The sequence below is a fragment of the Mesoplodon bidens genome, assembly GCF_964165515.1.
Source record: "Mesoplodon bidens genome assembly, chromosome: 3".
Taxonomy (NCBI): Eukaryota; Metazoa; Chordata; class Mammalia; order Artiodactyla; family Ziphiidae; genus Mesoplodon; species Mesoplodon bidens.
This window is the reverse complement of record NC_138178.1, coordinates 142,303,263-142,320,165: the sequence shown is the minus strand read 5'-3', so window position 1 is coordinate 142,320,165 and position 16,903 is coordinate 142,303,263. Positions and strand designations below refer to the sequence as shown.

Below are 16,903 nucleotides of genomic sequence, written 5' to 3'. Positions count from 1 at the left end.
AAAAAAAAAAAATGAGAGGGAGAGAGAAAGAGAGAAACGATCTAAAAAATCACCTTCTAAAGTTTATAGTTTGATGTCTTTGCTTTGTATGCTCAGTGTGAAGATTTTATACGATTACGGCACATAGCTAAATATTTAGGGAAAAAAATTGTTTCAAATTTAGCATATCACAGTCCAAGGGACTTTGTGGCCTGACAAAAAGTCTGATTTTGAAGAGGAATAATACTTTCATTTATACCTAAATAATGTTAACCCAAATGTTAACCTTTAAAGGTTAACATGATCATTTAAACAATTATTTAACAATATCATTTAAAAAAGATAAACAGACCCTGAGACAAATTTTCATATTCAATCACATATCATTTGGAACTCCAATAACTAGAGTCAACATAATCCTCCAAAGGATTAAAAAAAAGTAAAGTTGCTACAGTATTTCTAATAAAATGAGTTTGTTACAAACAATCTATGTGTAGAATGGAACATTTTTCATGAGTCCATTAATTTCTCCTGATACAAACACAAGTTATTGGAAGAAATTAAGAAAACAGTCATGAAGTATCAATATGATCTGCATGACTATACTTTGAAAGTATATATTCTTATACTGAGAATATTGATGAGATGTAATCAGGACTCCCAAAATCCATATGTTCTCTCCCCTAATTAAGAAACTTAGAAGTCATACTAAGCAAAGGAGAGGGCAAAAACAAATCTTCAGATATACAGTGCAGTTCAATATAATATCTATTAATTAAACTACATCCAAACTAAGTTTTCATATACATAAAAAACCTAAGAATTTTCTCAGTTCTCCACCATCTAATTATGTAGACATTCCTCAAAGTATCTACAAAACAAAATTAAAATTACTACTAAATATTTTTCAACCATTACATACATTAAAGAAACATTATTGTTCATTCTAAAACTATACCTTCTGAGAGTTAACAGTAAATGTTAAATGTAATCATTTCCTTCTGGTTAATTATATTCTTCCAGAAACAAAATGCAGAATTCCTTAGATAGATTTTTTACATTTACAGGACAATGGACCATCAACCAGTAACTACTGATACAGATATTAAGTTTAAAAACATTTTTTTAAAAATCAATTTATCCCAAACATTTAAAATTAGCTTATTTTTAAATAGTCACTGCAAAACAAAAGACAGAAATACATAAAGATAAAGGAAAGATCACAGGAAACTTACCTCCTAGAAAAAAGAATTCCTTATTACCATTTCTCCACCATCTCTCAAGATATTTTACACAAATGTAAATAATCTTAGATTAAAGGAATCGTTCATACCTCCTATTCTACAGCCTACTTTGCTTAATTTGACATTAGGTAAAGAACATCTTTTATGTTAGCCAACATACATCTATGTATGTCCTCATTTTTAAGGGCTCCAGTGTATTACATTCTATGTATTACCATAACAAAATCATTTTTCCTATTAATAGATATTTTATTCGTTTCCATTTTTTAAATGAAATATCTCAAATACAATGAACAGCACACTCCACACTTCTTCACTAAAATGCCCCTTACCCCCAAATTCTTCTCCACAATGCAGAAATTCATTTATTCAAATTATTATTTTTTTAATTTATTTATTTATTTATTTTTTGCGGTACGCAGGTCTCTCACTGTTGTGGCCTCTCCCGTCGCGGAGCATAGGCTCCGGACACGCAGGCTCAGCGGCCATGGCTCACGGGCCCAGCCACTCCGCGGCATGTGGGATCTTCCCGGATTGGGGCACGAACCCGTGTCTCCTGCATCGGCAGGCGGACTCTCAACCACTGCGCCACCAGGGAAGCCCTATTCAAATTATTTTTAAGAGCCTATTATGTCCTACTCACTGTTCCAGGCAATCTAAGTTCCATGAGTGTAGGTACTAATTCTATTTTATTCATTGCTTTGTTTCCAGTGTTTAGTGGAGTGTCTGGTACATAGTAGACTTTCATATATGTGCTGAATGAATGGATGATCATCCTTGTTCATTCATCCTTCCTCACTTCTACAATTATCTCCTTTTTTTTAAGATTTAAGTTTGAAATTAGTTCTTTCATTTTTTTTTGCCCTACAAAGTAATGAGCCTATAAACGTCTTCACCACTCAGCATTCAGGATCTCTACTGGGAGTCAAGAAAATAAATGTGGAGGAAAAAAAGTAGTGTTACAATGTTACCTCTTGGAAACTCTGCTCAGCTGTGTTTAAAATTCTCAAAGTTCCTCTTTTGAACTTCAAAACACCATCCAAAGGAAACGTGAATATAACAGCTGGTTGTAGGTCTTCCTTTGGTCTGGTCTTGCTAACATTTCAGTGGAAAAAGAGTAGTATCCAAAAGGTCCAGCTGGTGCACCCAGAAAAACCTTAAAAATCCAACTAAACTGAAAAATTATCACTGAATTCACAAAAGATTAATTTTGCTTTTCCAGAAAAAATACTCTGAGAGAGGGAAAAATACCACTGAAACATCAAAACACACTAAAATGTTTTTATTCCAATCAAATTTTGGTCTTTTAAATTATTATGAAATAGATCTGTTGAGAAACCTCTAGACATACTAATTCTGTTTTCTATCATCTGGAAATCCAGGTACTATAGGGATTAAATTAGAATCATAAGTCTGGAAAGAACCTTGAGACACATGTAGAGTTAATCCTTCTGCATTTTACTCACTTACACTTAAGGCTTTTTACATGCATAAGAAATATATCCACAACAAAAATTTGTCCAACTCAAGGTAAAGGTGGAGATAGGAGATTAAGTCAGAGTTAAGGTAGGAGTTTGGACAAAAAGATATAAGTCATTCGAAGGATGTTGTTATTGGAAAAGACTATTTTGGAGAGTGTCATGATCCAACTTCCATTTTAGTACGATCACTCCAAAATTTAGGCTTGAATGTTAAATGCATGTGTTAAATACACATGCTTGAATGGAACATGCTTGTCGATTATGGCCATGTATTTTGCCTCTTAACTGGTTAGGATGACATGCAAAAATCTTAGCATGAGAGGATGCTGGTTTGGATCAGATTGTGAACATCTCTTCAGCTTCAAAAAGTATATGCTACCAGTTTGTTGTGTTTTCATAAACACACCCTATTATTCTCATTAGATTGTAAGTTCTTCAGAAATAGTACCATGGTTTTATTACTCTTTATATCCCCAATACACAGTAAGTATTCAATAAATATTCTCTTTATATCCCTTAGAATACACAACAGGTATGCAATAAATATTCACTGATATCAGTGAAAATACAGATATTCATGTAGCCCATTCAAAGAGAACTTCATTACCTCAAATATCTTTAAATGTTAAAATATATGTAAAAATACATGACCACAGTTGAACATTTGCACACCAATGTTCATAGCAACATTATTCACAACTGCCAAAAGGTAGAAACAACCCAAATGTCCATTGACAGATAAATGGATAAACAAAATGTGGTATATACATAAAACAGAATATTAGTCTTAAAAAGAATGAAATTCTGATACATGATACAACATGGATGAACCTTGAAGACACTATGCTAAGTGAAAGAAGTCCATCACAAAAGGACAAATATTGTATGATTCAACTCACATAAGGAACCTAGAGTAGTCAAATTCAGAGACAGAATAGTGATTAAAGGGCCTGGGGGTCAGGGAGAATGCGGAGTAAATTTTTTTTTTTCTTTTCATTATTTTGAATTTTTTACTGAGGTTTAGTTGATGTACAATACTATATAAATTTCAGGTATATAACATAGTGATTCACAATTTTTAAAGATTATACTCCACTTATAGTTATTATAAAATATCAGCTATATTTCCTGTGCTGTTCAGTACATCCTACAGCTTATTTTATACACAGTAGTTTATACCTCTTAATCCCCTAGACCCTATATTGTCCCTCCCCTCCACCATCCCTCTCCCACTAGTAACCACTAGTTTGCTTTCTGTATCTGGGAGTCTGTTTCTTTTTGTTATATTCACTCGTTTATTTTTTAGATTCCACATATAAGTGACAACATTCAGTATTTGTCTTTCTCTGATTTATTTCACTTATCATAATATCCTCCAACTCCATCCATGTTGCTGCAAATGACAAAATTTCATTCTTTTTTATGGCTGAGTAGCATTCCATTGTGTGTGTGTGTGTGTGTGTGTGTGCGCGTGCGAGCACACGCATACCATATCTTCTTTATCCATTCTTCTGTTGATGAACACTAAGGCTGCTTCCATATCTTAGCAATTGTAAATTATGCTGCTATGAACACTGCGGTGTATGTATCTTTTTGAATTAGTGTTTTCATTTTTTTTTGGATATCTACCTAGGAGTAGAATTGCTGGGTCATATGGTAATTCTATTTTAAGTTTTTTGAGAAACCTCCATACTCTTTTCCACAGTGGCTGCACCAATTTATAATTCCCACCAACAGTGTATGAGACTTCTCTTTTCTCCACATCCTCACCAATATTTATTTGTATTCTTTTTGATGATAGCCATCCTGACAGGTTTGAGGTGATATTTCATTGAAGTTTTGATTTGCATTTCTCTGATAATTAACAATGTTGGGCATCTTTTCATGTGTCTGTTAGCCATCTATATGTCTTCTTTGGAAAAATATCTATTCAGATCATCTGCCCATTTTTTATAGGGTTGTTTGTATTTTTGATGTTGAGCTGTATGAGCTATTTATATATTTTGGATAGCAACCCCATGTTACAGGGGCTGGGGGTCAGGAAGAATGGGAAGCTAATATTTAATAGGTACAGAGTTTTATTCAGAATTATGAAAAAGTTCTAGAGATGGATAGTGGTGATGTTTGCACAACAATGGGAATATACTTAACACTACTGAATTATACACTTTAAATGGTTAAATGGTAAATTTTGTTCTGTATATTTTACCATAATAAAAAAGGAGAAAAATACATAAGTCATATTACTTTATGAATGACTTGTCCAAATAATACCTTGTAAATGTACAATCACAGAATTCTAATTGTTCTTAACATTAAATTATTAAGAAAAATGTAGTTTAAATTATTACCCAGTTTTATACTGAAGTATCTGGCTTTTTTAAAAACAAACACAATACCCCCCACAAAAAAAAACCCCAAAAAACAAAAACAAAAAAAATCCTTGAAGAAAATAAAGTTATTTTGATCTCAGCCGTACACATAATGCATTTAATCTAACTCTGTAAATCCTTTGCTTTACAACAAAAATACTAAATGTGGCCATAATCAACATATCCATATGTCCCTAACATTCACACATAAATTTATATCCATTTTCTCAGCAGAAGCTTGTCTTCACTCAATGTTTTTGCAATTCAGTTTTTATTGTATTTTCTTCTATTCTTTTTCTTGCAGGTAAAGACTATGCATGCAAAGACTATTCTCTACTTTGTGCAACATTTTCAGGGTTGTTAATAAGCATCAAATAAGGAGCTACATAACATCAAATAAAATGATAAACTGGGAATTCTTAAAAGTAATTAACACTGTGTATGCTAATTATTTCCTAAATTTTGGGAAATGTGTAAGAAAATAAGTTAAAGTTTACATTTGCATGCATCTGATTACATACAAAAGCTGACTCAACTGCTACAGAATATAAAAGCAATAATATTTTGCTGCTGGTTTTTATAAAAGTGATTCATATTCATATAAACCTAACTGAAATTCATGGAATTATAACATCCTTAAAATACAAACTTCCCAGTTCGTCAATCTACAACCCTTCAATACAATATACCACATATAACATCCATTCCTATTCTGTGATTATGTCAAAGAAATTATATTGATTTAACACATAGCTAAGTTCACCAGTAATACTGATCTAATTCATAACTCATTTAACATGATTCATTTATGAGTCTTGACCTTAATTTACCAACTAAAATTTAGTATTAAATTTTAATACTGGTTTATTATTCTTTCTCTGATAATTATCAAACCAGAAAATTTTCAGTACTGAATAATTTTCCAAGATCCATAAAACCATTACTGTACACTGAAGTCTCATTTTAAAATAAAGTCACCTAAGATAAAAAGAACAAAAGCAAAGAAATAGGTACATTCAAGTGTTTGGACCCCCTAACATAGTGCCCTATGTATATTCTTTCTACAAGTAGCTATTGGGTTGGCCATAAAGTGCCTTTGGTTTTTAAGTAAAAATAAAAGATATGTTTTCATTTTCACCAAGAACTTCATTGACCAACATATTCACCCTTTTGTTCCACTGCCTTCTGCCATTTTTCAGGCAACTTCATAATTCCATCTTCCCAAATCTTTTTATCATTTTGAGCAAAGAACTGTTCCAGGTGCCTTTTACAGTCTTCCAGGGAATTGAAACTTTTTCCATTAAAAGAACTTTGTAAAGACCGAAATAAATCACAATCTGAAGGTGCAATGTCTGGTGAATACGGTGGATGAATCAGAACTTCCCAGCCAAGCTCTAACAGTTTTTGCCTCGATATCAAAGAAACATGCGGTCTTGCATTATCCTGATGGAATACTATATGTTTTCTGTTGACTAATTCTGGATGCTTTTCGTAGAGTGCTGCTTTCAGTTGGTCTAATTGGGAGCAGTACTTGTTGAAATTAATTGTTTGGCTTTCTGCAAGAAGCTCATAATAGAGGACTCCCTTCCAATCCCACCATATACACAATATTACCTTCTTTGGATGAAGACCGGCCTTTGGTGTGGTTGGTGGTGGTTCACTTTGCTTGCCCCACGATGTCTTCCATTCCACATTATTGGACAGTATCCACTTTCATCCGCCGTCACAATTTGTTTTAAATATAGAACATTTTCATTACGTTTCAGTAGAGAATCACATGCAGAAATAGTCAAGAAGGTTTTTTCGCTTAACTTATGTGGAACCCAAACATCAGAGTGATTCACATAACTAAGCTGGTGCAAATGATTTTCAGTGCTTGATTTGGATATTTTGAGTATTGATATTTTGAGTTGGCTATCTCCTGCATGGTATAACATTGATTGTTCTCAATTAATGTCTCGATTTGATCGCTATCAACTTCAACTGGTCTACTCGACCATGGAGCACCGTCCAGTGAGAAATCTCTAGCACGAAACGTCACAAATCACTTTTGACATGTTCGATCAATCACAGCACCTTCTCCATACACTGCACAAATCTATTTATTGCGTTTCAGTTGTGTTTTTACCTTTCTTGAAATAACAGAGCATCATATGCCGAAAATGTTGTTTTCCTTCCATCTTCAATATTAAAATGGCTACACAAAAATTCACCAATTTTGATAAGTCTTTTTTTAAATGCACACTGATATGACAGCTGTCATATACAATCTAACAAAATTGTTTCGAATGAAGTTAAAGACAACTAAGCACTATTAGAGCCATCCTAAGGAAAAAACCAAATGAACCTTTTGGTCAACCCAGTATTTCAAGCGAAAATAAATGCTTCAATCCATAATTTCCCTACTTTCCCAATGAATTATATTAAGCAAAAATTAAGTAAGCTAGTGTAGAGAGTCCTCCCATTAAAAAAACAAAACAAAACCTAGAGATTAACTTTTACTTATTACATTCCTCCTACTATATATTCTTTTGGACTATATCTTTTGGACACAAAAGATCTAACCAGTAAAACTCACATATTTATATAAGTTTTTAGCAATTTAACATTCAGATTTAGATTCAACAAAAACCTCCTAGACTATATGAGGAAATGAATTACAACCACAACTTTACAACATGAGTATTAATGATCTTATGTCAAAGGAAAATTAGACCTGGAGAGACAAAATAATTTGATTTTACAATGATCTCACGACAAGTAACTAGTGAATTCAAGGACTGGAATCCAGATATTACTAGTGATGCTGAAAGGAACTAGGAGGAGAAGTAACACTGGTGCATGCCAAATATGAGCCGGGCACTTAGCATGCATTTCCTCAATTAACCCTTACCAGTGCTTTGTAAGGTAGGCACTATCTTCATTTTGAAGATGAGGAAACTGAGGTAAGAAATGATTTGACTTGATCAAGGTTTGTACAGCTAGTCAGCAGCTAAGACAGGACAGAAAACATGAGATTACACATTGATAGATTCTGTCCTCAAACCACTACTTGTGATCCAAGTAGGAAAGTTCATTTGATGTATTTTATTTTTGTGTTTGTTTTGCTTTGATTTGGTTTGGTTTTTAATTCTACAGAGAAGGGAACAATTTCACTGAATCCATTTTAACAAGATTTCTAAATCCTGTCTATGTTATTAATCCCTGTAGTGTCGCTATCATAAGTCTGCCAGACAGACAAATGATAACAATGAATATTCTCTCCCTTTACAAATTCTCCCCTGTCCTTTCTCATCTGCTTCTGCTCTTCCTCTAGATCAGGGGTCCCCAACCCCCGGGCCACGTACTGGTACTGGTCTGTCAGTAGAAAAACTGTCTTCCATGAAACCAGTCCCTGGTGCCAAAAAGTTTGGAGACCATTGCTCTAGATCACTCAAAAGAATATGGATACCTAGAGGTCTATTATTCAGGAGCAAAGGTCAATAATTATCAAATACTGGCCAGGGCATGAGGGATTCATATTTCACAGTTTTCAAATTTTGCTACATGGAACCAAAGAGGTGTAGGAGGTATTCCTTCTTAATACCAGTAAATGAAAAAGTACCAGGTAGGTTTCATTTGTAAAAGTAACCCCCATAACTCTTTCATTCATTATACCAAGCTTGAGGTAAGAAAAATGTTTAAGTATTTTTAAAAATCAAAGTTTTAAAATTCTTACTCTAAAATATGTAAGAGTTAGAGGTGAGGTAGGTGACAATTTGTTGTATTTTTTAAAATGAGTTCCTCATCTTTCTTCTTTCTGATCACATATTTATGATGTGAATCCTACTAAAAAATTTAAAACTAAAAAGAACTTGCATATTCCCTGTTGTTGCTGGATTATAGATGTCAATCATTTCCAGTTGATTGATGCTGCTTCTGGGTTCAGATATGTCCTTACCGATTTTCTGCTACATCTGTCCATTTCTGACAGAGGAGAGTTGAGGTATCACCTACTACAATTGTGGACCGATCTACTTCTTTTTGCAGTTCTGCTGGTTTTTGCATCACATATTTTGACGACCTGTTGTTAGGTGCATATACATTAAGGATTGTTATGTCTTCTTAAAGAATTATCATTATATAATGCTCCTATTTATCCTTGAAAATCTTCCTTGCTCTGCAGTCTGCTCTGTCTGAAACTAATATAGTTACATCAGCTTCCTTTTGATCAGTGTTAGCATGGTATATCTTTCTCTACCCCTTTAATTTTAATCTATATGTGTCTTCATATTTAAAGAGAGTTTCTGTACACAACATACAGTTGGGTCTTGACTTTTGATCCAGTCTGACAGTCTGTCTTTTAGTGTATTTAAACCACTGCTATTTAAAGCAACTATTGATATACTTGGGTTAATATCTACCATATTTGTTACTGTTTCCTACTCATTGCTTTTGTTCTTTGTTCCTGTTTCTGTCTTCCACTCTTTTTCTGTCTTTTGTGGTTTTAATTGAGCATTTTATGATTCCATTGTGTCTCTTTTCTTAGTATGTCAATTACACTTTTTTTAAAACTTTTTTTTAATGGTTGCCCTAGAGTTTGCATTATACATTTCGAAATAATCCAAGTCCACTTTCAAATAACACTATACCACTTCATATGTAGTGCAAGTACCTTATAAAAGAATATTCCTAATTTCTTCCTCCCAATCCTTGTATCGTCATCATTCATTTCACTTATATATGATCTATAATCACTGAATACATTGTTGCTACTATTATTTCAAATAAATTATGTTATCTGTTAGATCTATTAAGAAAAATAAAAGTTTTTATTCAAGCTTCACTTATTCTTTCTCTAATCTTCTTCTTTTTTAAGGTAGATACAAGTTTCTGGCCTATATAATTTCCCTTCTCTGAAGAACTTCATTTAACATATCTTGCAAAGCAGGTCCACTAGCAACAAATTCTCTAAATTTTTGTTTGCCTGAAAAAGTCTTTACTCTCCTTCACTTTTGAAGGATAATTTTACAGGATACAGAATTCTAGATTGTTGGTTTTTCCTCTCAACACTTTAAATATTCACCCCACTCTCTTCCTGTTTTCATAGTTTCTGAAGAGAAGGCCTCTGTACCTAAGGTAATTCTTTCTCCTTTGGTTTCTTTCAAGATTATTTTCTGTATCTTTGATTTCCTGCAATTTGAATACGATATCCCTAGACAAAGCTTTTTGGGCACTTATCTGGCCTGGCATTCCCTGAACCTCCTAGATCTGTGGTTTAGAGTCTGACATTAATTTGGGGAAATTCTCTGTCATTATTCTTGTTTCTTTTTCTCCTTCTGGTATTTTCATTATGCATATGTTGCACCTTTTGTAGTTGTCCTACAGTCCTTGGATATTTTTTCTTTTTTCCAGTCTTTTTTCTCTTTGCTCTTCAGTTTTAGAAGTTTCTACTGATATATCCTTAAGCTCAGAGATATTCTTTCCTCAGCCATGCCCAGTCTAATAATGAACCCATCAAAGCCATCCTTCATTTCTGTTATAGCTTTTTATCTCAAGCACTTCTTTTTTACCCTTTATTAGATTTTCTATCTCTCTACTTATATTATTCATCTGTTCTTGCATGTTGTCTACTTTCTCCATTAGTGCTCTTGGCATATTAATCATAGTTGTTCTAAATTCCTGGTCTCATAATTCCAATACTCCTGACACACCTGAGTCTGATCTTGATGCTTGCTCTGTCTCTTTAAACTGTGGTTTTTGCTTTTTAGTATAGTATGCCTTGTAATTTTTTTGTTGGAAGTCAGATATGATGCACTGGGTAAAAGGAACTGTAACGAATAGGAATTTACTAATGTGGTTAAGGTGTGGAGGGGAGTAGAAGCATTCTACAGTGCAATGGTTAGGCCTGCGCCCCCCAAGCTGTGAACTTCACAAGTTCTTTTCAGTCCTATGCTCCCCTCCTAGGTGGAACAGGATGGCTACAGGGGACTGGAATGGGGTATTTCTCTCCCCACCATGTGGAAGGCTACAGTTGGGTATTTCCCTTCCTCCAGGTCAGTGGGTCTCTGATAACATGTTAATAGATTAGGCCCTGGTAAAATACTTTCTCTTGATAGCAGATCTTGTTAAGAAAAACAAGATGCCTTGGCATATTTCAAAATGGTTACTCTTCCCTCCCCCTGCAGGAAGCACCTCTCCTATACTCACTGTGAGGACCTGGTAGAGCTCCTAGAAGCAAAATCATGAAAGTGTGGGGGGCTCCCTATGACTGGGTCCCCCTGGAGTTTTTACCTCAGGCTTGTCCACATGGAGTCTCCCCTAATTTGTTAATCACACTTTAGATTTTCCTACCCAGTAGTGGTTCCCTTGGGGTTTTTGCTAGGGCAAGTTGTCGTTCTCTATATTTGCCTGTCTGTCTCTCTAATTTGAGAGCAGTGGTTTGCCCTGTGACCTCACTTCTGTGATGGATCTAAGAAGAGTTGTTGATTTTTCAGTTTGTTCAGTTTTTTACTTGTGGTTAGGATGGAGTGATGACTTCTAAGCTCCTTACATGCCAGATCAGAAACAAAACAAAACAAAATCCATTTTCAATTTTTACCTTTTAACTAACTGATAGTGATATATAACACTCTTATGATATTAGGGAGAGAAGGAACAAATGGAGATCTAAATTTGTCTCAATGGCACACAAATTACCTAAAATATGATTATTCATAGTGTTTACCCTATAAATAATACTAAAATGCAAATTATTAAACAATACACTTCATCGTTTCTTTCTGAAATAATGAAAACACATAGATGAATATCGTAGGTTATCGTTTAGATCCCGCATCATTATTACAAACTAAAATATTTCCTAAATGAACACTTGATTAAATTTCCATAAGAACTTAAAAAAAAATCTATCAATAAGTACTGCAATGGACTGGTTATCCCTACTGTTCAATTGCAGAAAAATAAAGCCTGTTTCTTATTCCTAAAGTAGCATTATAATGTCTTCTAAACAAATTTAAGTTTTAAGATTCTTCCCCTGAGGGAAAAGAAAAATCAGTAGAAAGCTAAGATGTGTATGTGAAATTTGACATTTGGATGCCAATTCCCAACATTTTCTATTGCCATGAAATTAACCTTTATCAATATTACTTTACTTAGAAAATCTTAGTCAACTGTGCTATCTGCTGTTCTTATAAGCAAGAAATAACAGCTAATTTTTTTTCCCAAATCACACTGTAAAACAGCTCATTACTTTTTATATCACTGACTTAAATTGTATTCAACTTGAGTTTTAACATACTTAATAAGACTCCAAACACAGCAAGAATATCAGAATGGCCAAACCCAAGGGAACATATTAGCAGTATCTTCGCTTTACATAAATGTAAATTTTATTTTATTATTATTCCCACATCTGTGATGCATTAGGTACAACAGACATTTCTGAGCCCTTTGTACAGTGACAGATGGTGAACCATTACAAAATTAGGAGCAAGCATTACATCTTAAGGAATTATTAATAATGCTATTTATATTAATAATTGTTAATAATGTTATTATTAATTACAAAATTAGGAGCGAGCCTAACATCTTAAGGAATTATTAATAATGTTATTATCCTTCATTCAGAGGGTAACTACAGAGTTGGACATATAATTTTCCTAGGAGGATCATGAGGAATTAGAGTGAGATATACGGAAAATGGTAATAGGGATAGCCACAAAAAGAACTGGGAAAAGAGACCACCCAGTAATAAGTGAAAGATTATATAAACACTCTTAGAAAAAAGAAAATCTACCCAAAAAAGGACTGTCAAATGAGAATGAAGATGGATGCTTGTGAAAAATGGAAAAGAATGCTCTAAAAGTTTCACTTTTAATTTGCTGAATATAAAATATATTCCTGAGACCCCACATTCCTGAAACCCCAAAACAAAGTCAATGTCTAAGTAAAACTGAGACTTAGTACCTGACATAGTTTCTAGCTAAAGTAATCACCAACAAAATGGATCCAATTATGGCAGTTTACAAGAGATAAAGAAATGAAAACATCAAAAGCAAAAAGCAAAAAATATTAAGACTATCTAGTCATGTCAGGGGGTTATATATGTAAAAATAAACTATTCAGCTGAGAATGGCCATGTTAAAGGGACAAGATAGCCTAGCAGACAGAGCACAGAACATAGTCCTGCTCCAAAAAACTGTTGTATGATTTTTTGAAAGTCATCATATCATCTCTAGAGCTGAAATAATGTAGACTCAGTGGAATCTTTTGAGGAATAACGATATGACATAAATAAATAATACAGTGTTTTCTGGGTGAGAAAACACTACCTAAAGAGAAAAGGGTTTTCTAATCTTTTAAAAGAGAAAATTTTGATTTATTTACAAAGTTACTTAAATATTAAGTGTGAAAAATGGCTTACCTTTCTTCCCCTAGAACATAAGAAGATGACGAAATCACATATTTCCAATGGAAGATATTATTGCTTGAATCTGGGTCACTAAAATTACCAACTGTTTAAAATGAGACAAAAGAAAGCAGTAACATTAATTATCTACAACTATACATTTTCTTTGTTGTTAACATGAAACTTACTTACACTAAACCTCAAGGCCCTTCAGGCCTTGAAGAGATTTATGTCCCTAGGTTTGAACTCTCCAGGGAAATCTTTGAAGCAAAGATTGGACAAATAGTTAAAACTATTTAAACAATTCCTGTTCACAAAATGTAAATGGTTTTCTTAACTAACAAAAATTTAGTATTTACTGTTATCACCTTACTTTAATCCTTTTTCCCTAAAAAGGAAAACATTAAAGTCCAGCTAACATAAAAAGGCCTCACTGTTGTTGTTGTTGTTGTTGTTTTTAAAAAGGTGGGTGGGGGGGGAATATTCAAACAGCTTCAAGGACAAAAAGCATGTTCTAGAACAGCTCTTATTTACAGTTCCTCATCTAGAATTCAACTAACATCCAACTGCAGCAATCAGCCAAGCTTGGCAAATTAAAATAACAGTAATTTTGACAGATTATCTTCTATAAATATTCAAATATGGACGTTTGTGTGCATGCAAGGGTCTCTATATGCCAATCAAAATGCTTTGTTTAGGATCCTAAAATTGAGCATTTTTTCACCCCTCATTTCTGTAGGGGTGCCCTGAATCCTTAACTTTCATTTTAACTCTTTCACCTCAACCGATAAAGAGGCCAATTGTTTCAATTCCGTGACCTGAACTGTATTATCTACAGCCTGAATTTTAAAAATTTAAGAGTAACATTCATAAAAAGAACCACAAGACAGAAACAAAGAACCTAGGATCTTAAAAATCTAGGTCTGTAAAGACAAAAGGAAAGATCCAGGAATTGGGGGCAGTGGGGATGAGGGAGGTAGGCAGAGGATCTTGAAGGATGGCAACTGAATAACTTTTTAGTCATGTGATCAGGTATGCCTTGGTAAAGTAAAATCCAAATGTAAAGAGCAATTAACAACTTCATAAATTTGGGCTGTATGCAAAGTTCAATTAAGGTGGACTACCATTTATTTGGCTCAAGGAAGGAAGATCCTGTGCTTTGATGACAACCTGAAGTACATCAAAGTGTCAAAAGTGGAAAAATGCATTTAGTATGAAATTCAAACCAAATTTTTAAAATCCATAGATAGCCCTATTTAATCAAGAATAATGGCTTTAATGAACACAAGCTATCTGATGCATGAATTTTCTAATTGTCCTCCTATCCTATCTCCCATTAGTTTCCCTTAAACATATACACAATTACTAAAAAGCCTCAGACGTTCCAGGAAAACTACAAGTGACTGGCATGCCTCTGTGTCTAGAGCAGCATCAAAATTATGGAAGAAAAGTCAACCTATTCTGAGGCACTGCCCTTCTAGTGCCACCTGGAAAGAAACAGCTATAAATACCTCTACTAAAATTGCTCAAAATATTTCTAGAAAGTGGGCTTGCAAGAAACTCTTATTTAATGATCCACTCCATTCAACCACCCAAAACCAGGTCCAACAATGGATCCAAGCCAGACCAGTGGTTTGTTCTCAAAGCAGGAAAGAGAGAAGAAAGTTTGGTCTAGGGACCAGTAGCTTCAGCCTCCACTGGGAGCTTCTTAGAGATGCAGAATCTCAGGCCTGAACAAGTGACATACTGAATCAGAATCTGCATTTTAACAAGATTCTCAAATAATTCACATACATATTAAACTTTGAGAAGCTTTGCAGGAAGAAGAATATTAGAATGAGAGAGAAGGTATAATCTTCTGTTCAAAGATTAGTTTCACTGTAGGCCACTGTTTGGCCAATAAGTAACCAATTTTTAACCTCTGGTTTATCATTACTCCTACAATTTTTGTATTTTGAATAAGGGATCTTGAAAAACAGAAATCCCTTTAGAGTCAAAGGAGTGAGTAATCGACTCTCAGTTCCCAAGAAAGGCTGTGACAGTTATCTTAGAGCATGTAGTCCTGTCTCATGCCCCCAAATCACATTAGCTAGACAAGTAATTTAAAAATAATAATAATAACTCCTTTCATTCTAAATCCTAGACACTAAGAGCATGCAGGATCCCTGTAGCTAAGAAAGAGACCAAGAGAAGAGGAGAAGGCTATATGTGCTGGTTATTCAGCTACAGTCTCTCAGCTCAGTAACGCTGAAAATAGAACTCTGGAAACTACTTTTCTCTTTTGCCAGCTAGCTTCCTCATACTGCCAATAAGAACACTAGAAGGAGAAACTTGCTTTTTCCACTCAGCATTGCCCTAGCACAGGCCCTCCACCCCAGCAGCAGCAGTTGGTGACAGCCACAAGTTTTCTCTGGCACTCTCAGAAGTACCAGCAACAGCCAGACAGTACCCCTTCCAGAAGTTTTGAGCCCCAACCCTCTGGATGATTGATGCTTTCTGCAATTTTTGACTCTGTGTTACTCCAGTGTTCCCCTTTTGCCTTTTCAGCCTCCAACACCTGTATAACCCACTCCCTGTGTTAAATTTTCTTGGTAGAAATATCTAGTGTAGATTGTTTCCCTGTCCAGATTCTAACTGATATATCATGACTAGATGGAATAAAATTTCAGCAAGATTTGATCAGTTTGGAAAACTACTTTCCCAAAACATGATAGTCCATGAGAAAACATTTACTGTCTCTCCTCAAAAATATGTACAAGAAGGGAAACTGAGGCAAGAAGTACAGTTGAGAAAGAAAAAAGAGGGACTATAACCTAAGAAAGTAATGTACTAAAACAAATATCATGGTAGAAAACACACTTTAGCTCCCAAAAACATAAAGAAAGGGCCAATAAAAAGTCTGAAACAAATATAAGTTTTCCACCTTAATAAAAATCACAGAATTTAACAAGTGGAAGGAACTTTATTCTTCCGCCTCTGCCACTGTTCAGTTTTGTTAAAGCAATTTTATATTGAGTTTGAATTTCAGGAAGCTGTTGAGAAACTAGGGAGAATCCCAAGAAGATTACAAAAATGATGAAAGCAATAGGAGATAAAAGCCATGAAGAAGGGTTCAAGGAGTCAAATTTTTTAGTCCAGTATAGTGTGAAGATAACTTCAAGCCAAAATTATTAGCTGCCTCCTAGTTAAAGAGTTCTCACCAGCTATGCTTCATCATACCTACAGATGCTTAAACGGATAGAAGATAACAGTAAATGAAGACATAAAATGGAGCTACTTAGCTTACTGACTCTCCTTCACATCACTAAAGTAGTAGCTCTTAATGCTATTCACACATGAGAATGACCTCGAGTATTTTTTTACAAAAAAGAAAAAAATGGTAATGATGATGACAATGTCCAGAACACTAACACCAGCAATCTGATTTAACTAGTCTGA

General features: G+C 34.2%; 1 protein-coding gene across 10 annotated transcripts in view; it reads right to left on the bottom strand.

Moving 5' to 3' along the window:
• Positions 1–16,903, bottom strand: part of FUT8 (fucosyltransferase 8) — a 352,458-nt gene that overhangs the window by 217,332 nt on the left and 118,223 nt on the right. For 8 of the 10 annotated variants that reach the window (XM_081229288.1, XM_081229292.1, XM_081229290.1 and 5 more), the window contains one exon: positions 13,481–13,571. The exons of the other annotated variants lie outside the window; for them this stretch is intronic. The gene's annotated coding sequence lies outside the window, so the exon portion shown is untranslated. The remainder of the gene's footprint in view (positions 1–13,480; positions 13,572–16,903) is intronic. 10 annotated transcript variants of the gene reach the window in all.